The sequence below is a fragment of the Macadamia integrifolia genome, chromosome 11, assembly GCF_013358625.1.
Source record: "Macadamia integrifolia cultivar HAES 741 chromosome 11, SCU_Mint_v3, whole genome shotgun sequence".
Taxonomy (NCBI): Eukaryota; Viridiplantae; Streptophyta; class Magnoliopsida; order Proteales; family Proteaceae; genus Macadamia; species Macadamia integrifolia.
The window spans coordinates 9,944,296-9,956,612 of NC_056567.1; the positions used below are offsets into that span (position 1 = coordinate 9,944,296).

General features: G+C 35.8%; 1 non-coding gene across 1 annotated transcript; it reads right to left on the reverse strand.

The window, feature by feature from the left end:
• Nucleotides 1–11,509: 11,509 nt before the first annotated feature.
• LOC122094505 lies at nt 11,510–11,616 on the reverse strand. The gene has a single exon (XR_006144821.1). It is a non-coding gene; the product is annotated as a small nucleolar RNA R71 (small nucleolar RNA).
• Between the last annotated feature and the right edge of the window lie 701 nt (nt 11,617–12,317).

Consider the following 12,317-nt stretch of genomic DNA (forward strand, 5'->3'; position numbering starts at 1 on the left):
AAATATGGGGGAAAACATTGTTATAGTGGGCCATCGTCAATGCCTTCCCAATGATCACAGATTTCGGCATGATAGGAGAACTTTTGATGGCCATGAAGAACATAGAGGTCAGCCAGAGCCACTTTCTAGGTATGAAGTGTTAGAACAACTTGAGGGTGTTCAATTTCCCCCATCTAGAAGGGATGATGATGGAAAGAAAGGAAGGAAGAGGAAACGAAGTTTGAAACAGCCCGAGCTCCCACTAAACTGGAAGAAAAAGAGTATATATTTTTATTTGCCTTACTGGAAAGATCTTATAGTCCATCATAATTTAGACGTTATGCATATTGAAAAGAATGTGTATGACAGTATTGCAAATTGTTGGATCTTAAAGATAAAACCAAAGATACTATGAATGCACGCCTTGATTTGAAAGATATGCATATACGACCAGATTTGCATCCACAGATTATTGAAGGAAAGAATAAAGTGTTTATTCCCTCTGCATGCTACAGTTTGTCTACTAAGGACAAGGATGTGTTTTTTACACTTCTAAATAGTGTCAAGGTTACAGATGATTATGCTAGTAATATTGCATGGTGTGTGCAAGTCAAAGAACGGAAGATATCAGGAATGAAGAGCCATGATTGTCATATTCTGATCCAACAAATTCTACCAGTGGCCTTGCGCAATATTTTACCTAAGAATGTTAGATCAATCTTGATGGAATTATGTCAATTTTTTCGGGATATATGTGGTAAAGTTGGTAAAGAGGATGACTTCAAGAAACTTGAAGAAAGCATTGTTGTAACACTTTGCAATCTAGAAAGGATATTCTCACTTGGATTCTTCGATATAATGGTGCATTTGATTATACATTTAGCATTCGAGGCAAGGATGGCTGGTCCAGTCCAATACCGTTGGATGTACCCCATTGAAAGGTCAGTCCTTATAGTTTATAAGTATATGTAATTATTGTTTAAAACCCATTGCTATTAGATGTCACTCTCATCTAAATTGTTTTATGACAGTTGTTCATAATGTTACTATGTGTAGGATCCTTAAGAAACTTAAAAACTACATGCGCAATTGTAGCCACCTAGAAGGTTCAATAGCAGAAGGTTACCTTGCAGATGAGTGCCTAATTTTTCTATCTAGATACTTTGAAGGTGTAGAAACAATATTTAATCTCCCGGCTAAGAATACAGGATCAATAGAAGTAGAAGATTCACTCTCTTTAATCCCAAGCTCTGGTAAGCCTCTAGGGAAGTGTGAGATGATTCAATTAGATATGATGGAAAGGATCCAAGCACATCGATATATTCTAATGAATTATGACAGCATAAAAAGATACTGTACTTGAATATCCTGTCATAAATTTTTTTTTTTTTTGGAGTATATATGTTTATGGTAAATCATTAGTGTGTAACATTTTAACTATATGATTTGTAGACAGCATTACGAGAAATTCGTGAGGGATTTAGGTCGTAGAGCGGAACCAAGCAAGGTTAAGGATTCACATGCTCGGAAGTTTCCCAAATGGTTTAATGAGCATGTAAGTGTAACACTTTCAATTAATTTTGGAGCTTCATATATACATATTTATTGAAAAAATCTCTAATTTAATTCTGTTTAATTTTCTATTATTAGATTATGAAATTATGCCGAAGTGGGGTTGAGGTGCCTGAACATATTAGATTGCTAGCCAGTGGTCCTAAGTTTGAGGCAAGAAGTTATATGGGTTACTTAATTAATGGGATAAGGTTTCACACTAAAGCACGTGAAAATAATAGAAAAACTCAAAATAGTGGGGTACTTGTAAAGGCATGGACACAAAGCTTTTTAAGTTGTAGAGATAGAAAACCTATTGAAGGAATAGTCATTTATTATGGTGTTTTGAACCAAGTGATCGAGTTGGAATACTCCGGGAATCTTGGTATGTTTTTATTTAGGTGTGATTGGGCTAATAGTGAAAAAGGATTGTTGAAAGATGAGCACGGATTCACCCTAGTGAATTTCAATCATTTAATGCATACTGGTCAAAATGAGCTTGATGATCCCTTTATATTTGCTTCACAAGCAGAGCAAGTGTTTTATGTGCCAGATCCCCTCAAGCCAGATTGGCATGTTGTCATAAAGACAAAGGTTAGAGATATTTATGACATTGAAGGGGAGGCTTTGAAAGAACTTGGTCAGAGACACTCACAGAAAAAAATAGATATTATCCAACATATGGAAGGCTTGGAATTTGAAGGTGATGCCACTATTAGTTGGAGAAGGCTTGATATGGAGGGATTGATAGTTGACACCCCCATCAAACTCATCAATATAATCAGAAGTTTAGATGACAATATACTTAATTGAATTATCATGATGGGTATGAAAATTTAGAAACATTTAACGATAATATATTAGATTTCAAATAATTATATGCTTCAGTATATTATTCTGTTCATTTATATATTATTGATGATTTTACATTTAACTTTCTTCATCACAGGTGTTAGCAAAGAAAACATATGCATGTTTGACGTAATAGTGTACCTCATAGGGAGGAGTTGCATACCCAACTTGTGGCTGTTGAACAACAATCTAATGTCCGACAGTCTAGTCCTTACCATGTACCTTGTAGAGAGAATTTGCAGAGCCGGCCTGTGGCTATTGAACATTCAACTCATGTCCACCTGTCTGATCCTTATCATGTACCCCATAGAGAGGATTTGCAAAGCCAGTCTGTTCCTGTTCCACAACAGTCATCTTCTTTTCGACAGTCTGATCCTATCTAGGATGGACCCTCTGATCCACAGCTGATGGAAGACAGCCCTGACTATGGTGATTTTATGGAAGGAACGGATTTAGGTTAGTTCATGTTTTAGTTAATGAATGTAGTCTAATAAATCCATTTCTAATTTTAAGGAATTACTTCTATTATTTTTTCACCTAAATTTAAATATTAATTATTGGTCACTTTGGCATGTAGATTCTGCACCAAGTACGATAGAGAGGCAAGGATATGCAAGGGGCCTTAAAATTGCTCATATGCCAAAAGGCGAAAGTAAAAGTATTACGAAATGAGTTCGGGATACCATGTGGTGAAGAGACATCCCAGTTGATGACCTGGATTGGGACACTTGCACGGACTCATGCATTGATTGCATGCAACTATGCAGATTGGAGGAAAATTTCAAAGGAACACTAAGAGGAAGCATTTAAGCAAATTATGGTAATATGACATCCAAATTAAATATCTCAATATGTTTAAAATGTATATCTGAGTATTGGTTTTTTTTTTTTTTTTTTGTAGGATAAATTTGACCTCACTGCTGGAATCAAGAAATGGACATTAAAAAAACTGGATGACCGATGGAGGAATTTTAAGTTTGATATGAAGAAAAATGAATATGATCGGTATACCACCCACCTAGAACGAGTATAAAATCGTGATAAACGTGTTCCGGTGGATCAATGGTTAGATCTACTCCATATATGGGATACTGACAGCTTTAATGTACATGTTATATTAAGCTCTTATTTTTATGTTCTCAGTTTTTAGTTGGGCTTATTCTTAGTATATCAGTTGAGACAAGTACAAAAGTTAAATGCCAGTGGTAACATTTGTTTTTTTTTATACATATTAGGCCATGTGTACCCGTAATAAGACTAATAGGGAAGAGCTTCGTACGAGCCACACAGCAGGGAAACAAAGCTTTGCACAAGTACGGGAAAAGAAGGTAATATGGGAAATATGGTACTGCATCCGTTTGTTTTGTTCATGTTAGGCTTGTTTTATGAATGCCTAGTGTATGCATTTTTTTACCTCTCAAATACCCAAGCTCTAATATGTAGTTGTATATTTTTTGCTTAATGTAAGGAGCACCCAGATGGAGTGCCTCCCACTCGACTGCAACTTTATATGGTGACGCATACTAGGAAGGATGGATCTTCTATAAACGTCATAGTTGAGCAGAACATGGTATGGTAATTGAACCCTTTTTTTTTTTTTTTTTTTGCACTTAGTCTATTAATGGAACATTTGAAGCATTCCTATTTTCCGCGGATAATGAGAAACAACTAAAGCATTCAAATAGCTCCTTGCTCATATTCTTAGGGATATACATTGTACTGAATGTCATTCTCTTACACTCAACTGGTGTAGTATGGTTAATTGACGGCGGCACTTGGGCAAAGCACTATCAAAATTCTCTTGTATTAAATGTCTTTCATCTCTTTTTCCCTCATTGTTCGCATGATTTATTTTTACACAACTAATGTTCCATCATTTGGATAGAGTTAGAATTTTTATTTGGTAAACTCATTCTACAAATACAGTAAATAAACAGGGCCTATATATATGTAGAGGCAGCAAACAAATCAGATCAAGATCGGTCTATCACAGGCAGTATTAAGGCTTTGAAACCCAGAAAATTGAACACGGGGCTCAAACTCACATGGAACTTAGGTACTAATGTAGTGATTATAACCTCTAAATATCAGCTTAATGTGATGGCCTGAAGCTGAGATATGAATAGGACGTGACATTAGAAAGTAAGATTAGAAATTAATAAATCTTGTGTTGTATACCAAACCAGTAGCAAAGAGAGGTTTTAGATGTGTATGCAATCCTCCAAATATTAGCAACAGATGGTGACCTGATGTGCTGATATGAGGGGACCAATATGGCAACAAAACCCTTAGAGAAAACAAAACAGAAGGACCTGATGAGGTCTCCTTCAACCAGAAAATATAGCAGCAACTTAGTAGATACTCCTTTGTCGAATCAATGGTCATATGCACTAGTTTGCGAAACCTTGGTGCTTAAACCCCAGTTGTGTAGCCTTGTTGTCACTAGGCCATTGTGTGATTCTTACCCTTTTATATATTTTCGGAAAACAGTTGCCCACCTAGCATAAATTGGCGTCTATACTTGGGTTAATGCAATTCTGTTTCATTTCATTGGTTCCATATTGATTGTGTATTTCTAAGTTTGGTTGGTAAGTTCGTTGTTTATTTATTGAGAAATGAGACTGTGGTACCCATAATATCTCATTCATTTATTTTTTAATTTTCATGCAGGAAAAAATGGATGCAGAACCAGAAAAGAAATCATCAGAAGAACAAATGGACAATGATGTGCATAAGGATATCTTCACTAATGTAATGGGCCCTGAAGGTCATGGATGGGTGCGTTTAATGGGAAGAGGAGTAAGCCCAAAGGATTGGTGCCATTCATCACAAGACATTGCTGAAATTCTTCGGGAGAATGTCAAGTTACTGAGTGAGGTGAAATGTCTGAGAGAGCAGAACACAAAGCCTGAAGAGCTAATATCTACAATGCAATCTCAGCTTAATATGTTAATGCAAATTGTGGTAGAGAAGCAACAAGACGGTGCTCAGAACATAGAGGTATCGTTTTATACACTAGTTCTTTAATTATGTTATATTAGTAGTTTTACACTTTTTAAAATGATGTTTATGGAGAAAATTTCATACGAAAAGACATTCCTTATGCTTCACATCATGAAGGTCATTTATCGTATTCATTTTGAACTGTTGTGATCACATCAGCCTGATGCTCGAGGTGAAATGAATTTATGTTGATTATAATGTCTATAATTACTTACCATTAAATAGTTGCAAATCATTGATTAATATACTAACATTAGAATTTAAACTATGCAGGATGAAGTTGCTGTTGAAGGTTGATGGGTCTTAACTCTTGGGCCAAATATCTTTTGTTTTGAAATTTTTTGATGATAGAAAAGCTAAAATTGTGTATATAGATGATGAAAATGTTAAATCTAATCTTCGATCTATTAGGAAAATTGAGGGGGATTTCCCAGATGAAACCGGAGATGTTCCATAGATGCCTTTGAAATAGCATAGTTGGGTACTTTTGGTCTTTTTTGGGTGACAAATCTCTAAAACATCTGGGACTGATTTTTTGTACAGCAGTTATGACTGAGAAGTTTTCTATATCAAGCTGTATATGTTGATACATTGTTAACAGAACGGACACCAAATTAAATATTTCAGGTCTATGAGAATCTTGTTATAACTATGCATTTATGTCTTTCTCATGTAGTGAAAGTCATCTTCTTCAATCTATATATTGATCTTATTCTACATTATGTTCTACAGAATGCTCATTCATAATACCCTAACTACTTTTCTAAAATTCTATGATAGCCGTAATATGTTGATGTGAAGTTGTTGATTAGGGATTGAATTTTGCTCCTATCCAAGTTTATTAAGCACATCAATACATTAATTATTCCATTTTTTTTTTTTTACTACAAATTGTTCAGATAATACTAATACTTAAGAGGGTATTTTTGGCCATGAAGAAGTGAATTATGCCATTACATAGGTTGTGAACACTCATAGAACCAGGGTAGCAGCAAAATGGATGATCCGTTAAATCCGTTAGAATCATCCATTTACATTAGTCACTGATAACCCCATGTCCACATGCCTGTAAGAAGAGCTCCTAAGTCTTCATTCATAACTAGAATTCATGAGGTATTTTGAAGAGCCCTATTAGCATAACATGTCCCATGTTCTGCTATGTCTGTTGGAACATCTAATATGACACGTACCCTGAACATCTAATATGACATGATATAACTCATAAATTTAAAAGATAATGTGAAGAGCGTTGTGCCAAGTTGGTTGAATTGTAAGGCAGTAAGTAGGGATAGTATTCAGAACCCATTTTTTTCGAGAGTGTGTAATCAGATTTAAAACAAAAAAATGTTTGGGAAATCAAATAACAGATTTGTAACCCCTTATTGGAGACGGACATATTGTTGTCCCAAAAATTTAGGAAGGTATATTTTCCTCTCTATTTTCAGAATAAACTTAATATATGAGACGATTTTTTTTCTTTCTTATAAATATATTTGAGACAGAATTTCTACCGTCCAAAAAATTGGGATTTCAAATACACATCCTCATTTTTATGTCGTCCGATTTAAAAATAGAAGTCAGCAACTAATTTTATTATTTTAAGTCCTGCTGCGCGCTCGGGAACTAGAAATAGGTTTGGGGATTTCAAAAAGAAAAGAAAACGAGGATATGATCGAGTGAGAAGTGTGGAGTGAGGAGTGAGGACTGAAGATAGAGGATCTGATCGAGTGAGGACTGAGGATCTGATCGATTTTAATTTTAAGGAAAAGGATTTCTTACACTTTGCTGTTCTTAGCCCATCCAATAACGTCAGTCACCGCTGCAAGTCCCAGGCGACAATCAACAATGAGCGCTGCAGTGCTGCTGCTGCTTGGATTGAAAACCTGACATATATTCCTGCTATTGATTTAGTTAAACACATTCATTGTTGCAGCTGCTCTAAAAGAGAAGATGCTACTGTTGCTCAAAGTTATTATAGTAATGACCATTTACCGACGTCCATAATAGGTAAGAGTAAAACCCCCCTTTCATTTCTTTTTTCTTTGTTGCCTTCAACACCAAATGATTTCTCAAGTCTAGTGGGTGCCAGGGAATAGTAGTTTAGAAATGTATTAGTTGGGCTTCATTGATAACAAAAGAGTAGTAGTTTCCTATGCTTCGATAGCTAGCTGGGTTGTTTATCAGCAATGGATCTTCAAAATATCTACTACACTTGGCTACTAGTTTCTCTCTTTCAAATTACATCTATAGCAGCTGTGACAAATTCTGAGGATGGTAAGGTCTTGTTCTACTGGTTAATTTCATCTTAATAAAGATATCATATTAGTTCCAATATCTTCAATTTCCTGATGCAGGTGATGCTCTGTCTGCCCTCAAGTTTGATTGGCAGAATATACCAACTAATTGGGTGTGTTTAGATCCTTGTGAGGATGGTTGGGATGGGATTAAATGTTCTAGTTCTCGAGTGATCTCCATGTAAGTCATTACTAAATTTATTATTTTTCTATCAGTTTTCAATGGTTTCAACTTTGTGAAAATTCTTGATACTTCTCTCCCCCTTCTTCAATTTCTATTTCAGAACAATATTAAGCAGTGGACTGAAAGGTCAGTTTTCAGGAAACATATAGTTCCTCTCTGAGTTGCAGACACTGTAAGTCTTCCATTGCATTTTTCCTTCTCTATCTTAACTCTTAAATAGGATTTGATTGAACAGATATGATTATGTCTTTTTAATAGAGAAATGGATGAAGATTGGTGTAATACTTTCGGGCTTAAACTTACAAGATAGGTTGAGGATTTGAGACAACATGTGCTTTAATCCAGAAATTGATAGATATGAGTTCATATTGCTTTTGTTGTTATAATTAAGATGGGTTTCTAGAAGCCTAAAGATCAGGTTCAGAAACCCATTTGAAAACCAGAAGCCCAATGAATGAATATTGACCAGAATTAAGAATAAGTGATAAACAGTAATCTGCATCTCAGATTTGAATCAAATATAGGAATAAAATTTTAAAAGTTGAACTTGATCCAAGGGTCTGATCTCGAGTTTCAGAAGAATCCTGCTTGAAATAGGACTTCTAAAAACAAGAATTGATGTTAGTAACTGAGTGATTTCTGATCAGTAAATAAGCTCACTCAGATTCAGTAGCCACAGTTAATAGAATATAGAATAGGATTGAAGAGAAATTTGAGATATTATGGAAAACAAAATCTACTGATGGAAACTAGAAAACAGATAATAAAAGTAAGAAAACCAGCAAGCCTAGTAACAATAGGAATCAGATGATAAGAGATCAGATTCAAAATTTGAAATCATACAGTTGTAGGGTAGAACCTGATTGAACAATATGAAATCAGAATCAAACTGTCAGCAGTAATGATGAGCACATTTATGTGTGAAATCTAGGGTAGTAAAACATACATTTTACATATTTAGAATGGAGCTACCTTGGGTTTTACTCTCTTTTTGCAGATTTTATATTTTCAAGGCCTTAAGGACTATCGGGAGCCATATCTTCAATTTTACACGTAAAGAGGTCCTATTTCTTTCCATGGTTGCGAAGAGGACGAAATTCTGAGCAAGATGGACGTGTTCAATTAAAAGTACACATTCGTTTGGTCACCCGTACAAATGATTATTCTTTTTCGGGTCAGAAAAAGAATAATGGATCAGAACTGAACCGAGATGCAGAACCAGCCCGTTTGCAATTGTCCCAGAGGTACAAGGAATACTCCAAATGCCAACAAGGATCGATGGACCACATCCTTAAGTGATTAAAGATTTGTTTTTGGTAACAACAACTACCTAGCTTAGTTGGTGAGCTATGGTGTACAAAATTCTCTTGCTCACCAAGAGGTCTCAAGTTCGAATCTTATGGTTGTTTTTTTTAGAAGATTTTGTTGAAGATTTTCTGCTTTAGAAGCAAGCAAAATCGTGGAAGGGTGCACAAGAAAAAAAGAAAAAAAAAGAAAGCAAAATCGTGGAAGCAAGAAGAGAAGAAAAAAAAAAGGAAAGAGAAAAAAAATGGGAGAACCAAAAATTGTCCAAATCTTCTCTCTCCTCCACATCATCACCAAAGATTGTCCAAATCACACAAAGGAAGAAAAAAAAAGTCGTCCCTAGGAGAGAGAAAAAAAAAAGAAGAAAAATAAATTAGAAGAAAAAGGAAAGAAAATAAGCAAAAAATTTTAGGAAATTTCTCAAAATTTATTTCTCTCTTCTCTCTCCTCCATCTTAGCACTTTTGGACTCAAAAGATCTCACAATCAATTGTGGGTTTCTCTCTTTTAGGAAAGAGAAAATTGTTACCCTACCTCTCCATTCCCTATAAATACAACTCATGTAAGAGGAGGAGACACAATTCATTCTTCTTCTAGTTTTCTTTAGTTGCTCTCTCTCTCCCTCTCTCACTCTTTGGTTTTAGTTCTTCTCTATTTTTGCTTTAATCACTTTTGTAATAGTTTTTTTTTTATTTCAATTAATGCAAGTACTCTTTTATTTTTATTCAGTTCTTTTTATGTTTATGATTTATGCAATTGAGTTGTAATTTTTTAAGTTATAGTTCTAGGCTTAGATCTAGGTGACAAGATCATGAGCCGTGGAGCAATTTTTTTTTCAAGTTCAAGCATTGATTCAAGTAAGTAGGCTCCTTCAGTAGTCTTCTCTCCCCCCTCTCATTCCTTCTTCTGACTACCCTTTCTTTCTTAATTTAGGATTTTTATTTTCAGTCGTTACATTATTGCTATCCCTCTCCCCCAAGGTTCATGGCTAGTGTATGTGTTGGCTTTGCCCCTCCTGGCCATAGAACCATCAATTTATTGCTTTTATTTTAATTGTCTCCCTATCCCTAAAGCCAAGTAGAGAAACCCTTGTAAGAGTAACTCTCTGGTCAAGTAGGGAAGCTCATATTATGATGCATCCCTCGGGCTAAGTAGAGAAACCTGCTTGTGAGTCTCTCTCTAGCTTTATCCCCTTTCTTTTACTTTATTTTTATTTCAGCATTTTTTTTCCTTTATTATTATTTTTTTTAATTGCGTGGGTTGTTTACTTTTAGTTATTTATTTATTTAATTTTAATTGCGTGGCTTGCGTCTTTAAATTCTTAGATGACGAATGGTTAGGACGTTATTTTTAGGACGGTAATTAGAATTAGATCACAACCATTAATCAGTTCACTTTCGCATTATTAAAAGAAATAAAAAATAAGGTGGCTGCTCTCCCTGTGTTCGACCCGTAGCTACACTGATTCGTACGCTTGCGGTTACATTTTAAATCTCAAACAAGTTTTTGGCGCCGTTGCCGGGGAGACAGTTCCATGTTATTTTTCACTTTCTTTTGGTAAATCGGAGTGCTTTGTTTGCTTTGTTTTATATTTTTCCTTTTCTTTTATTGAATTCCTGAGAAGAACAACTTGCAATAATAGTTGTATCAGTGGAGGTCGCCATGCCTCACAGTATGATAAAGACAGGTTTCGCCCTGTAGCAGTACCTCAGTAATTGACCTGAGCAACCCCGGATCCCTGCCGGTAAGCTCCCAAAAAGCTAAAAATAAAAATAAAAAAAAATCATTAAAAAAAAAGTTTTGCTATCCATTCTTTTGTGCTTGTCTTACTTTAGTTGTGGGTATTTTTCTGTTGCATGAGTGTTAAGTGGGTACGTAATACTAAGAATCGGTTAGAAAGAAGAGATCCAACAAGTAGTGACCCTATACGTTTGCTCTCTTTAAAACCCTTCAATATGGGAGACCAACAGCAAAACCCTTCACCTAAATCTCTGAAAGATAGGTTCTACCCTGCTAGAACAGCCCAACCTTCCTGCATAGTTCTACCACAAGCCCAGGGCAATAATTTTGAACTCAAATCTCAATACATCACTATGTTGCCCCACTTCCATGGGTTGACCTCTGAGGATGCATACCTATTTCTAAGGGAATTTGAAGAGGTATGTGTTCTAATTAAGATCCAACAGCTTTCTGATGATGCTGTTAAGCTTAGGTTTATCACTTTTGCATTGAAAGACCAAGCTAAGAAGTGGTTGTATGGATTACCCACAAATTCCATAACCTCATGGGAACAGTTCACAGTTGTCTTCCTTAAGAAGTTTTTCCCAACTCACAAGACCAATAAGCTTAGAAGTGATATCCTTCAGTTTAGGCAAAAGCCTAGTGAGTCATTTTCCAAACTTATGGAGAGATTCAAGGATCTACTCCAAGAATGCCCTCACCATGGCCTAGACCTATGGCATTTATGTCAAATAATTTATGAGGGTATTGATTACCCAACTAAACAAATGATAGAGTCTATGTGCCCTGAGGGATTCACATCCTTTACAGATGAAGGAAAGGCATGGGAATTTTTACTTGACTTAGCTGACAAAACCCGTGAGTGGGAATCAACCCAAGAGAGTGAAAGAACTATAAGAGGAAAAGGATATTTTGTGGATGGGATAGTAGCCAAGGAAGCCCATTTGGATAGCCTAATCAAGAGGATTGAGGCTATTGTTCCTAGAGAGCCATCATCAGTCAATTTGGTTAAGATTTGTGCTTGGTGCCAGTCCCCTGGACATGCCATAGAAGAATGCCCTAACACCTCTGGGGGCACTTCTAATGATAGTGTTAATGCCTTATACCAGAATAATCCATATAGTAACACATACAATCCAGGATGGAGAAATCACCCAAATTTCTCTTGGAATCAGGGCAACCAAGTAGGACCTTCCAATTTCTATAATCAAGGTCAACCTGGACCCCAAAGGCCTCCCTTTGCACAACAATCTTTTTCTCAAAATACTTTTCCTAGGTCAAATGTAGGACCTCAGGCGAGTTTTCCTAGGGCCCCTCTTCTATCATCTTATCAGCAACCCCCTGGGTTTACCAACACTGGAGAGGCAAGTAGAATAAGTGACTTGGAAAAAAATATGGCCCTCCTCATGA